This window comes from Paramisgurnus dabryanus, chromosome 15 (genome assembly GCF_030506205.2).
Source record: "Paramisgurnus dabryanus chromosome 15, PD_genome_1.1, whole genome shotgun sequence".
Taxonomy (NCBI): domain Eukaryota; kingdom Metazoa; phylum Chordata; class Actinopteri; order Cypriniformes; family Cobitidae; genus Paramisgurnus; species Paramisgurnus dabryanus.
In genome coordinates, this window is record NC_133351.1 from 1,784,557 (window position 1) to 1,797,159 (window position 12,603).

At 36.8% G+C, this 12,603-nt stretch overlaps 1 protein-coding gene across 3 annotated transcripts in view; it reads left to right on the forward strand.

Annotated features, from left to right (window-relative positions):
* Positions 1–12,603, forward strand: part of map3k13 (mitogen-activated protein kinase kinase kinase 13) — a 44,851-nt gene that overhangs the window by 14,740 nt on the left and 17,508 nt on the right. The window contains exon 1 of one of the 3 annotated variants that reach the window (XM_065252366.2): positions 744–1,303. The exons of the other annotated variants lie outside the window; for them this stretch is intronic. The gene's annotated coding sequence lies outside the window, so the exon portion shown is untranslated. Of the gene's footprint in view, positions 1–743; positions 1,304–12,603 lie in introns of those variants that run through there. 3 annotated transcript variants of the gene reach the window in all.

The window sequence follows — 12,603 nt, forward strand, 5'->3', positions numbered from 1 at the left end:
CATTTTATAAGCGTATTTTCACTTTAAAAAAAAGAATTTAACGTTATGCCCGACTGTGCCTGACAAAAGTATTTTAAATTAAATGCATGCAGTCTGAAGAAGAGAGCCACCATGGACCCCTTTCTGCAAACGCAGCAGACGTTCTTTTGCAACAGATTGACCACTGAATGTATCTCACAAATGCACTTAATATTTTTGTTTACTGTTTTATTGCTGCTAATGTGCCTGCCCCTGGTTTACAGGAAGAAAATGTTTACTTGATTTTAATTTATTTTTTCTTATAAAACAAATGTGCCTTTCCTTTATAAAAATGATAGAGTTTCTTTATTTATGCATTTATGTCTATACTGACTGAGCACTGTGCCTAATTGGTTTTAGACAGGGCATTTTTATTTACTTTTAGTATAAATCAGCCTATCAGCAGCAAAGTTCAATAAAAAATGTTTTTCACTGAAGTACCCCCTTCTTTCTTGTGTTTACCGTCATTTTCCACAGAATTAAAGCAATCTCATGTTAAATTTTAGAAAAATGTATTAATTATTTGATTAGTCGACTAATCGTTTCAATAGTCGGTGACTAGTCGACTATTAAAATAGTCGTTAGTTGCAGCCCTAATTTATAGGCATAGATGAATAATAAGAGTTGTGTACATGGTAATGATGACATATCGTGAGCCTCAGACACAATTATTTCCTCCTTCTAATGTAAACCCTGTGCATACAAAAGACCGCTGGACAACAGGCCAATCTCAACATAACACCGACTGTGACGTTACAGTCAAGATGTATAATGTTGTTACAATGTTAATAACAAAGTTGTGACTGCTAAGTTAGCGCTAGGGCTGCACGATAAATCGCATTTGATTGTCGTGCACATCTTGTCAGTAAAGCCATTTCCTTGATTACTTGTAAATTGCCATCGCCTGCTTTCAGATGGAGCAGCATTTATGAAACAATTTAACACCATTATTTCAATGCATTATTTGGCATACACATGGCAAACACTTAAATCTCCCAAAATCTTTCCCTGCTTGGTTTCACTTCCACGTTCTGTGTGCGTGCGTGTGTGCGCGTGCTTGTGTTTGTGAGAGGGAAAGAGAGAGCGCTCAGGCGAGCTGCATCGTGCCTGCGTCATCCGGCCCCTTCATTCATGAAAAGTGTGACGTCAGCAGCAGCCCCAGCGCAACGAACGCCCACTCAGCTGCTGCGGCTGCAGAGATCTCCATCTCTCTCTCTCTCTCCCTTTCTCTCTCGCTCCGCTGACTGATTCTGCTGTGTCTTTGCTGGAGGACGATCTGTCAGCTGTGAGTAACCTCGCTGTTCCCTGTATGTGTTTGTGTAGGGTTTCACCTGCGCATTGCTGTGTTTTATTTCTTTGTATTGATGTACAGCTGTGTTTATATGGATGTAGTGCGCTGGTGTCTGTTTGGGGTTAAAGATGACTAAGTTGCAGGCATGCGTGTTAGCTGTGCGTATGAGCTATATTTATCCGGCTAGATGCGACGGCTCTTCTGTCGCTGCCCTCTGCTGAAGGACAGATGTACCGGTTCAGGATACGCGCGTGTATTGCACATCTTAATGACTTCTGTTTCATTCCTTTATAAAACTGTGTTTCTGTCCTCCTTTGTTTCTTTCATTTATTTTGATCAAAGGTATGACCAAAATCATTTACATTGTGAGTAATGCTTTATCAAAAAATTATTATACTAGTTATGCATGTGTTTGGTGTCTATTTTGGAATAATCTAGAAAAATCAAATACTTCAGATGAATTGAATACAAATGAAATATTAATTATTGGGAACAGAAGATCAGTTCATAAGTCACGAAGAGATTTTAAAACTGGCATCAGTACAGAAATAGCTTCACATTATGTAATAAACCGATAGGTTTGATTCTTAGATGCTAAAACAGTCACATAAATTAAACATTAGACCCTTATTCGGGGCCGCACATCAGGCAATTTCTACAATATGTCAATGTAGAGTTTAGTTGTCGATGACTGCCAAGCAGCATCACAACTTGTTAAGTTTACTGAATCGTTTATTTGTGTGTCTTATATTTAGAAGTGTCATCCAGTTGAAATGCAGGAAAGCTGCTCGGTCAGTTTGGTTCTCTAAGCATGTTTATATAACCTCACGCTGCCAGCCAGAGGTTTTAAATGAGAGAACGAGAGTCACCGTTAGCAGCTGATATACAGCAGAAAAGCCATTCTGAGGGGTTTTCATATCGAAAGACTGCTTGTGGTTTTAAAGTGTGTGTGTGTGTGTGTGTGTGTGTGTGTGTGTGTCTGTTCTTGGGTCTGCAGTGGCTAATGGAAGTGCCAATGTAAAGTATTGATTATTTGGCTGTTGTAGAGGAAGGTTTTTAAAAGCATGGGGGGGAGAAGCATGAAAGTGCTCATAATCTTAAGTTGTGGCCAGTTGTTTTCTTTGTGTCATTATATTAGTGTTGTGTGTTTGGGTGATGGACAGTCTCCTATATGCATTATCTGATGCCTGGGTTTTATTTCCTGCTGTGTGTCGTGTTAAAGAAGAGGAAACTGAGTGCTTGTAGGGAGCAGCTGGTCCAGTGTGGGACCCCTCCACCTCCTCCTCTCCTCTTATCTCATCTCTCTTCCTCCCCTGTTCTTCTTTTTTCCTCTTTTCCTCTCTCCTACTCCTCTCTTTATTCTTTTCTTATGTTTTTTGTAGGGATGTGACGAGACACTTACTCCACGAGGCGAGACATGAGATGAGATTTTTACATTTTTTAAGAAATCCTCAATGATAAAAAATTTGAATGGAAACTGAAATCACATTATTTTGAAATGTTTTAACTAATCTGTCACTAACGATGAATTTGCTAATTGATAATGAAGTAATTTGATATTTTTTGGTAATTAAAATACACCCAAGTGAGCAATAACTTGACATAATAATGACGATGTAATAATGATTGGTTCAAATAAAGTATCAAAACCAAGTAAACACATTACATTTAATATGTAGCTTATGTATTAAAACCACCATTATGTATTATAACAAATGCCTGCAGAGGGCGCTAGCGGACACGCGGATGTTATCTTTACTTTCACTTTAGATCTCAGACTTGGAGTTCCCAAACAAACATTACTGGAACCCAAACATAAAGGAACACGCTGTAAAAGACAACATATAATACATGCTAGGGGTGCACTGATAAATGCCGATATACATTAATAATTAGGGCTGGGCAAAACAATCGATTGTTCGATTAATCGTTTTTAAAACTTGGTCGATTCGAAATCGATTCTCAAAGAGCCAAATCGATTTTTTTTTCTTTCATACTTTTTCCTGCAAAGATTGAATGTAAGATTAACGTTAATCTAATTACTAGTCTTCTTCACTAGATGTCACCCTCTTTTTTGCCTTGCGCGATGTTACCAAGAAACGAAGGGTGAGCCTGTCATTCATTCATTCAGTGCTTAAAATGGCGCTTTTAGGTGCTGCTTCGATGTTTATGTCGACATAAAAAGTAAGAGGTATGGAAGCATTTTAGATTTTGCAAGCAAGGTGACGACGATAGTGTTGTCTTTTAGTTTTTTTATTAATTACCAACTTGTAAACTGCTGTTCACTGTTCTTTTTTATTAATATAGTATTTGTATTAAATCTATATTCATTGAGTTGAATCGAGAATCGAGTGTAAACAGTGACCCGAGAACCGGAATCGAGAATCGAAATCGAGAATCGAAATCGAATTTGATAGCTTGTGAATCGAAATCGAATCGATCTGGAACATCTGAATCGATACCCAGCCCTATTAATAATACGTGGCTGATAACTATTCTTAATCGCACAGCTGATAATATTCACAGCTATTTCATGTACTACAGTTTTTGATCAATGGGTCCTTATCGATCTGAAATCACTGTTAGTTTGAGTCGTTTATAACATGCATTTGAAAAAGCAACACTCGTCAAACATAATCATCATACATATTCTTTATTATCATGAAAATACCTGAAAAGGTTTGAAGAACAGCAATATAAATATATGCTTAAGCCATTTCCTGTAGTTGCGTGTCATAGCTGCGTGTGTATTGTTCTTCGTCTACAGCGCATATTGGGTTTCTGTACGAGAGCGCCCCCTGGCTTTTGGATGTAGCAGCATTTCACAGTAATTCATTGAGAAGCAGAGCAAGCATCATCAGCCGATATATCGGTGCACCCCTAATATATGCGCTGTAAAAAGGTTTTGCTACGAACTCAACTTTATGCTGATATCAGGACACTGTGGCGGTTTCTCAAACAGAAAGCTGCATCATCCAGAGGTCACATTTGCAGGCTGCATACGTCATCAAGCCTGGTTTATTTTAGTTAACTGAGCATTACATTTGCAAGTTATAAGCATATTAAAACAATTTATTATTTACTAAATATAAACTAGGGCCGGGACTCGATTAAAAAAATTAATCTAATTAATTAGAGGCTTTGTAATTAATTAATCTAAATTAATCGCATTTTAATCTCATATAAATATTTGACCTGAGAACATTAAGAAGTATTTTATACCCGACCCGCTTCCTGGCCCGCATTTCTTAAAGTAGTTTGTTTAATATTGCAGGGTTCGGGACTTCTCAGGTTTTGACTGTCTGTGTTCTGGTACCTATGTGCGCGGATGCCCCACCTCGCGTATAAAAACAACAAAACATAATATACTATATAGCCTATATTAAAATTAAAATATGTAAAAATGTGCATAATATATTTTTTAAGTTGCACATCGTTTATAGGTTTCTTAAGTGGGATTCGGATGTGAAAAGCGCTGCATAATGTACGCGCCTTTAGTGTTACCATTGAAACTTAACTAAATAAAAAAAAAAGAGGTGATATATAGCTTTAGCCTATACATAAATGCTTATTGCTTTAATGTTGCGAGTTCCTCTTCAGATTTTCTTGCTGTTATGTTTATAATAGTTCATTGTTCAGAGTTCATATTGATGATCTTATAGTCAATTTAAAAATGTTCTTACAAACTGACTCTATTCGTTTAACTTTTTTCCTTTACCTGCCGTCGCTGTTCTCTGTGCGTGTCCTCCGTCAAAGTAGCCTATTAAAATTAATATGAAGTTGATTTTTAAAAGTCTTAAGCACACCGCAAATCAAACGTGCTGCTACAGTATGCTCTAAATGCGCGTGTAAATTTAACTTCTGGGCACTGCCAGGCTGATTTTTTGAAAAGTAAGTGATATAGGCTACTCACTGCATGTTTTGGCATTCGGTAGCATATGCATCAATGAGATGCACGGTTTTGCTTTTAATGTTCTTTTTAATTTATATTCACAAAACCTAACAACAAAACATTGTTTATAATTACGAGACAAATTATTTGAAACGAAATTCGTTTTAAAGTAGCAAACAAAACTTAAATTAAACTCGTAATAAACTAATTAAATTGAAACAAAACAACATTACAACAATATTTAAACCCAACAATACTCAAACATTAACATATAACAGACATTAGGATACATGTTAAAATAATCTGTAGTTTGTTGGTAGATGTTTATTGGGCAAAACCTCCGTTGCAAACCTCCATTTACCAGAATAAATAATTTTTACTTTGAAATTGATGCGTTGTCACGTTAAAATCAGCTGTTTGTTTAGGTTCCGTCTACTTTTATTTACACTGCAGCACAACCCCGGAGTTCTCGAACTAAAACAGGGTCTGCAGCATTTACGAATGACTCTATTAATAAGTGCGATTAAAATGCGTTAAAATGTTTAACGCGTTATTTTTTGTGTAATTAATTAATCTTAATTAACGCGTTAAAGTCCCGGCCCTAATATAAACATAAACTTTATAATTGTTAATATTCTGTAATAAGACCTTCGAAGGATGCAGTCTTTTGTTTGAGAAACAGCATTTCAGCTTCACAAGAGATCTCGTCACAGCCCTAGTTCTTACTGTTGTCACTCTGATCTTTTCTCCTCTCCTTTTATATTTTTTATCTTTCTTTACTTGAATATGTAGAAATGGCAATGACAGATGGTGACTTAATATCATCCTTACTTGTGATTGGCAAATATAAGCCTCATCATTTCACATGCGTTACTTGTGTTAAGTTGGACGTCATGAATGTGCTCCCCCGGAGCGTTGTGTCCAATCAGAAACCGGTGGGATTCGGGGCCCTGTGGCTCACAGTGACGTTTTTCAGAAAGTGTGTATTCATTTTGTCTGCAGTCTGTTTTTAGAAAGCATCATTGTTAAAATGACTCACTGGCTCCCACAAACCACCAGTCATATTTGCAGTGATTACACTTTCTGCTCCTCCTGTGAGGGACTGAATGCAAGTCTGTGTAGGCAAGATGTGACGTGGTTCTGCTGGATTTGCTTCTTCGAACCGAACAGCATCAGCAAAGTTAAGCTCAGGCTACTGTATGAGTGAACATAATAACACATTATTTTATTTTGAACAGCCTAGATAGATAAAGTTTTGAAGTGCACCTATTTCATTGCTAAAAAACGATGTTATTTTGTGTATTTGGTATAATACAATGTGTTTGCGTGGTTTATGGTTAAAAAAAACATTATTTTTCATATACCATACATTTTTGTAGCAAAAGTTGTTTTGTACAAAACTCTGAAAAGCTGTGTGTCCCTGATTGGTTAGCTAATCTGTACGTTGTGATTGGCTTGAATATGTCTGACGTCAGCCGGAAATGTGACGCTTCTTACCATGTTTGAAATATTCGTTCATTTGTTTTTCCTACTATGGGAGTCATGGGGTTCCAAATATCTTCTTTTGTGTTCAACAGAATAAAGAAACTTATACAACATGAGAGTTAGTAAATGATGACAGAATATAATTTTTTTTGATGAACTATCGCTTAAATGTACAGTGAGCCTGCGCATAGACACGTTCCACCGCTGTACCCTCCTTTAGAAGACCTACCCATATTTGAGAGGTGATAAAAAGAGAACAAAGAAGATAGGATGAAGATAGTTTTTTTTTTTAAACAAGGGTTCTTTTATTTGATATATTGCATGTTTATATATTTAAAGAAGAACATTTTCTAGAAGGCATTAAACTTTTCTGAAAATCATAAAAATGCCGGCATGGCTGGCAATTTTTTTCAAAACGCTGGCGGGGAAAGTGACACATACTCACAATAAGATGACTTCACTTAGAAAACACTACTGCGTGAGGATCGGTTTAAATAGAAGCTGTAGATTGAATTGAGTATTTCTATAGTTCGTATGCCATTGGCAAATACTTTCTTGTTTTATGCATAGGCCAAATCCCAGGCCCCATGAGACTAAGGTCCAGGTTTTATTTGGATAAAGTCTCCGGACAGGGTTTATCCTAGTCCCAGAGTAAAATGCATGTTTGAGCTGCTTTAATTTAAAAACACTTTGCACAGACATATCTTAATATATATTAGTGCCATTGTTTTGTCTCGAGATGCACACCAGAATTGTTTTTTGTAAGTTATGTTTGTAAAAACTACTTGAATATCCTAATATAACTATGGCTTATAGTCCTGGATTGATCCGGGAAACCACCCCTATATGCAGTAGATGTTATGGAGACATCTGTCAGGGGTTGGGCTCCTGACAGCAGATGAACTGAATGCCTGTCAGATAAGTAGAATTTCTGAGGAGTGAGTGTGTTTATAAACTACAGTATGTCCTATTGAGCACTGAATAAAACCATTTTATCTTATATGCATATAATTATTATCTTATATGTAGGGATGCACCGATAGGATTTTTTGGGCAGATACCAATGCCGATTTAAACAGACAACTTCTGGCCGATGCCGATACCGATATTAAACACTTTTATTACACGGCTCTCTGGAATGCTTGATTCTGATTGGTCAGTTGAGACATTTGCAGGTTCGTTCTTTTCGAATAATAACCGCTCCAAAATAATAACGCATAGCCGGTACTACTTTTACGAGTAAGATCGCTCCGCGCCAATAAAGATTACTGTTTGTTTGGCGCCATCTTGTGACAAACACTGGACAACCACGACAAGACACAGACAGCTTACTGAGACTGAACTTGACAAAATAGAGCATGACAGCTACGAAGCCAACACACAAAAAAATACAGAATGGGCATTAAAACTTCTCAAAGACTGGCTAAAAGAGAAAAAAATGGAGACAGACAAGTATGAAGCAGAGGATCTTAATAAGGTATTACGATCATTTTATGCATCTGTGCAAAGTTTCGCGGAAGGATAAAAATGTTAATTTAAAACAAATATGCCAATAAAATGTTTCAAATTCATATTCATGTCCAGTTTTTTTTCTTATGTGACAAGTAGCCGTGTAATAAGCGGGATAATGTAGAGTCAGCCGGTAGTTATCGGGAAATAAGCCCCTTCAGTGTGATACAAGACCCTCCGCTTCGCGTCGGGTCCTGATCACACTGTCGGGGCTTATTTCCCGATAACTACCGGCTGCCTCTACATTATCCCTTACGTATACAATCCTATACAGTTGGTCTATTAGCTAGTTTATTTCTGCATCAAAGTATTTTTACTGAACATGGATTGGATCAAATTAACATTCAACTGACCAACCTAATAAGAGAGGCACAAATTAAGCTAAAACAAATATAAGTAGTCAACATGACAACCTTTAAAGGTGGTTTTTGCTATTCAGCATTTATTTTATTAACAACATTAACTCAATTTTTTCAGGGATGGATTTCTTTAATAAACATAAATAATGTTTATAAATAATGAGTATAAATATTCCTTCTTCAAAAAAGTTGGACTTCTTTTCCCCCACTAAAGTGCAGTCTGTTTCTTTTATTGTCCAAGACATTTGAGCCAGCTCAACAAAGGTTTTCTGTCGGTGCTTAAGTATAGTGCACACCAGAACATTTAATCATTTTAATTGAACAACAGACATGCAATTCATTGCCTTTATGCAGTTAATTAATAAACAATCGGTATCGGCCTTTCTCATGCTATTGCCGATATGCCGAGATGGTTTCGAAATCATCAAAAATCGGCCGACACATCGGTGCATTACTACTTATATGTATGATTTGTATGGGACCAGGACATTTTTTGGTAGGGTAGAAATCAGACTTGGCCCGAATTCCAGATAAGTCACCAGCGTAACAGATTACAAGGGATATTTTCACTTTTAGTTGGTTGATAATTGGTTAAAAATCTTAACACCTCTATTATAATGATGAGTGGTGTAATGATAGTCTTTGCCCCATGGGATCATGAGACTCAGGTGCTGCCTGGTCTACTTTGTGATTTGCATTGTTCTTGTGATTGATTGGTCTTTCACATCTGCCAATCATGAGCTCTCAGCATGTGATTGGAGAAGGGGCAGACAGAGGCCTGACACTGACCAGGCAGATCAGATTAATAGAGATGAGAGTGCTGGCAACCTAATTGCTTCTTTGTTAAACGGGCAGCTGTTATCCACCCCCCAAATCTACCAGACCCCATAACCCCAAAGGCGTAGCTAGGGCTGTGACGGTTAGAATTTTTTTCTCACCGCGGTGAAGCATCAAAAAATCACGCGGTTATGCGGTTAACCGCACAACAGTAATCCCCCAAAGCCCAAGCGACCCCAAACCAGCCCCCCCCCCAGTATTCTTATTTATTATTAAAACAACAAATTATACTAGCAATAACAACATGAAATAATATGTATTTCCATAGCTTTTTATATACATGTTTTGAACGTAATAGGAATTATATAATTTTTTGTCATTGTTTATAACCCATTTTGTACAATACATTTCATAAAATAGCAATCAGAAAAAAACTAGACAGAACATGTTGAGCTTAACATTGTTTCTTGTAAGCAAAACCTTGATTCCAATTTCTTTAGACATTTTTAGAGTGTTTTTCGGGTAACACTCCGTGCATATAACGCATTCCTCCAAACGCAACTGGTTGAACGTTAAATAATTTATTGCACAATAAAATGGGTTACAACCAATGACAAAAACTGTTCCATAATTCATATTAAACTCAAAAGGTATCGAAAATAAATACTATTTCATGTTACTATAGTTAATATGTTTCATTAGAATTTTTCAAAGCAGATACGAAACGAAATAACGTATTGCATCATCCCGTAAATAACTGCACAAAACTTATAGATACTCCAATCAATGCTTTAAATTTCTGCTGGCCATTTACATAATCAAGAACGTAATAAGAGTTTTTTGATCCCGAGCTGGAGAAATTAGTTTAAAGCATTAGCGAGTCACGCTGTCAGTATGTTAGCGCTCACCTGCCTGACTGCTGTGCTGTCCCTTTGGTACTTCGCTCCTCTCGCAAAAGTCTTGGAGATTTCCAACTGTCGTTGCTGGGCTGAAGTTTTATGCTTTACTAAAGGTATGTTTGGTGCTCCCAAGTCCGACAAACGCCACATGATAGTTAATCATCAAAAGATGTGATTTTAGATAGTGGCATTTCCTCACTACGATAGTCAGACGATAGTTTTAAATAATTATGCTATTCTTATCATCACCAACACGCATTTCATTCTGCCCGGACCCCTTTTTGCACCTAAATAATGTAATGCGCGTGGCTGTGAGATGTACTTGAGATTTAGTTATTCGTGCAGTGAGTGAGTTGGTATGGTTCCATGGCATGCAATAAATATCAGAGCACCTGGGCATGACGCGCTTAGAGTAATGGCTTCATGTTTAAGAAGACAGTAGGCTATTTGTATTTAATTGAACATTCACTGTAGACACCAAGTACTGAAACTAAGTGATTAAATAACAATAATCAGACACGCGCACATAATAAACCCCTATATATGTTTAATCCCTCCCCCTTGCGCGGAAAGCTGTTTTTTTCTCTAGAAGCCCTGAACACAGGATGGAAGACAGTAAATTATGATTAACAATGTCTTTTGTGTATAGTTCATATCATACAGAATATGACTTCTGTAACTTTCACCAGCAAAATAAATAAATAATGAAAATATAAAAAAGTGCGGTGATGACGATGATGACCTCAGCACCGCGGTAGTCATCTCATTACTGCGGTGATGCGGTGACGCGGTTATCGTCACAGCCCTAGGCGTAGCGTCAGATGTGAAACGGTATGAACATTTTACATCACAGTTACAGTGACCAAAATCATCACGGTATTTTCATGGTTTTGTGAACAATTTCTAGAAATGTAAAAAAAGTTCTGATGCAAACCAAATTTTTAATTGTTTAAAATGAAGTGCACTTTTGTTTGCATAAACAACATCAAATAAATAACATAAACATTAATCATGGCACCTTTAGGGTCAGATAAAACACAAGTGAGTAAATCAGATTTTCATATAAACACAGGACAAATCAGCAAGTCATAAATCTGCATATGTTGTGAGAAATAAGGTGAACTTTATGACCCAGGAGAATCTGCACGACACCTGAGCTCACAGCAATCAAAAAAGAAACAAACAGAGCTTTAAACTCATCAAATCACATTATTTAATGGAAAATGAATGGAAAAGATGAATCTCTCTAAAGAAATATCAAGTAAACATGTGTCGGTACAACTAGATTTCCCTAAATGTGAAATTGTTTTGGATTTAAACTTAGTCAGTAAAGTCAGTAAAGCACTGTCATCACAAACATATGTGAGCAGATGTGAATGAATGTGTTTGTCTCACATTATTGCTTAAATTGGTTGATGCTGGACAGGGTTTTCGAGTCATGACTGTGGCACGGTTAAATGGTAATAAAAAATTAGGGATGCACCGATAGGATTTTTTGGGGGCCGATACCGATTTAAACAGACAACTTCTGGCTGATACCGATGCCGATACCGATATTAAACACTTGTATACAATACTATACAGTTGGTCTTAGCTAGTCTATTTCTGAATCAAGTAATTTTTACTGAACATGGATTGGATCTAATTAACATTCAACTGACCAACATAATAAGAGAGGCACAAATTAAGCTAAAACAAATATAATAAGACAGCATGACAACCTTCAAAGGTGGTTTTTTGCTATTCAGCATTCATTTTATTAACAACATTTACTCATTTTTTTTTTTACATATAATGGATTTCTTTATGCAGTTAATTAATAAACAATCGGTATCGGCCTTTCTCGTGCTGTCGAGCCGATGGTTTCAAAATCATCAAAAATTGGCCAATAAATATCGCCGGCCGATACATCGGTGCATCACTAAAAAAATGATGCGGAAATACTAACCGTTGGACATTTCTATTGTGGTTAACCATTAAACCGGTATTTGTTACATCTCTAGTCAGGACTCTTTAAAATCAATGCAGGTGCACACTGATTTTCGCCACATGGGTCAGTAAGTAAAGCCTTTATTCACAAGCACTTCCGATTTTTTGTGAAAATTTGTAAGAGACAAAAAATCGAAATAGTCTTAAGAATAAACTTCATTGTGGAATGTATATTGTTTGATGTTTAGGTGAAATGTGCCGTGCATGGTTCTTTTATTATTTTTCTTGATTATTTTGCCTTTATAATATTGCCCCTGGGGGCAGGGCTTTTCCTAAAGAGAGTTTTGGCTTCACAGATGTCATCTGTCTCGATGTATGATTTAGTCTGTAGAGCTTCATTAAACACACACTATGTTCTTTCTGGAGTGTGTGCATACTTGTTTG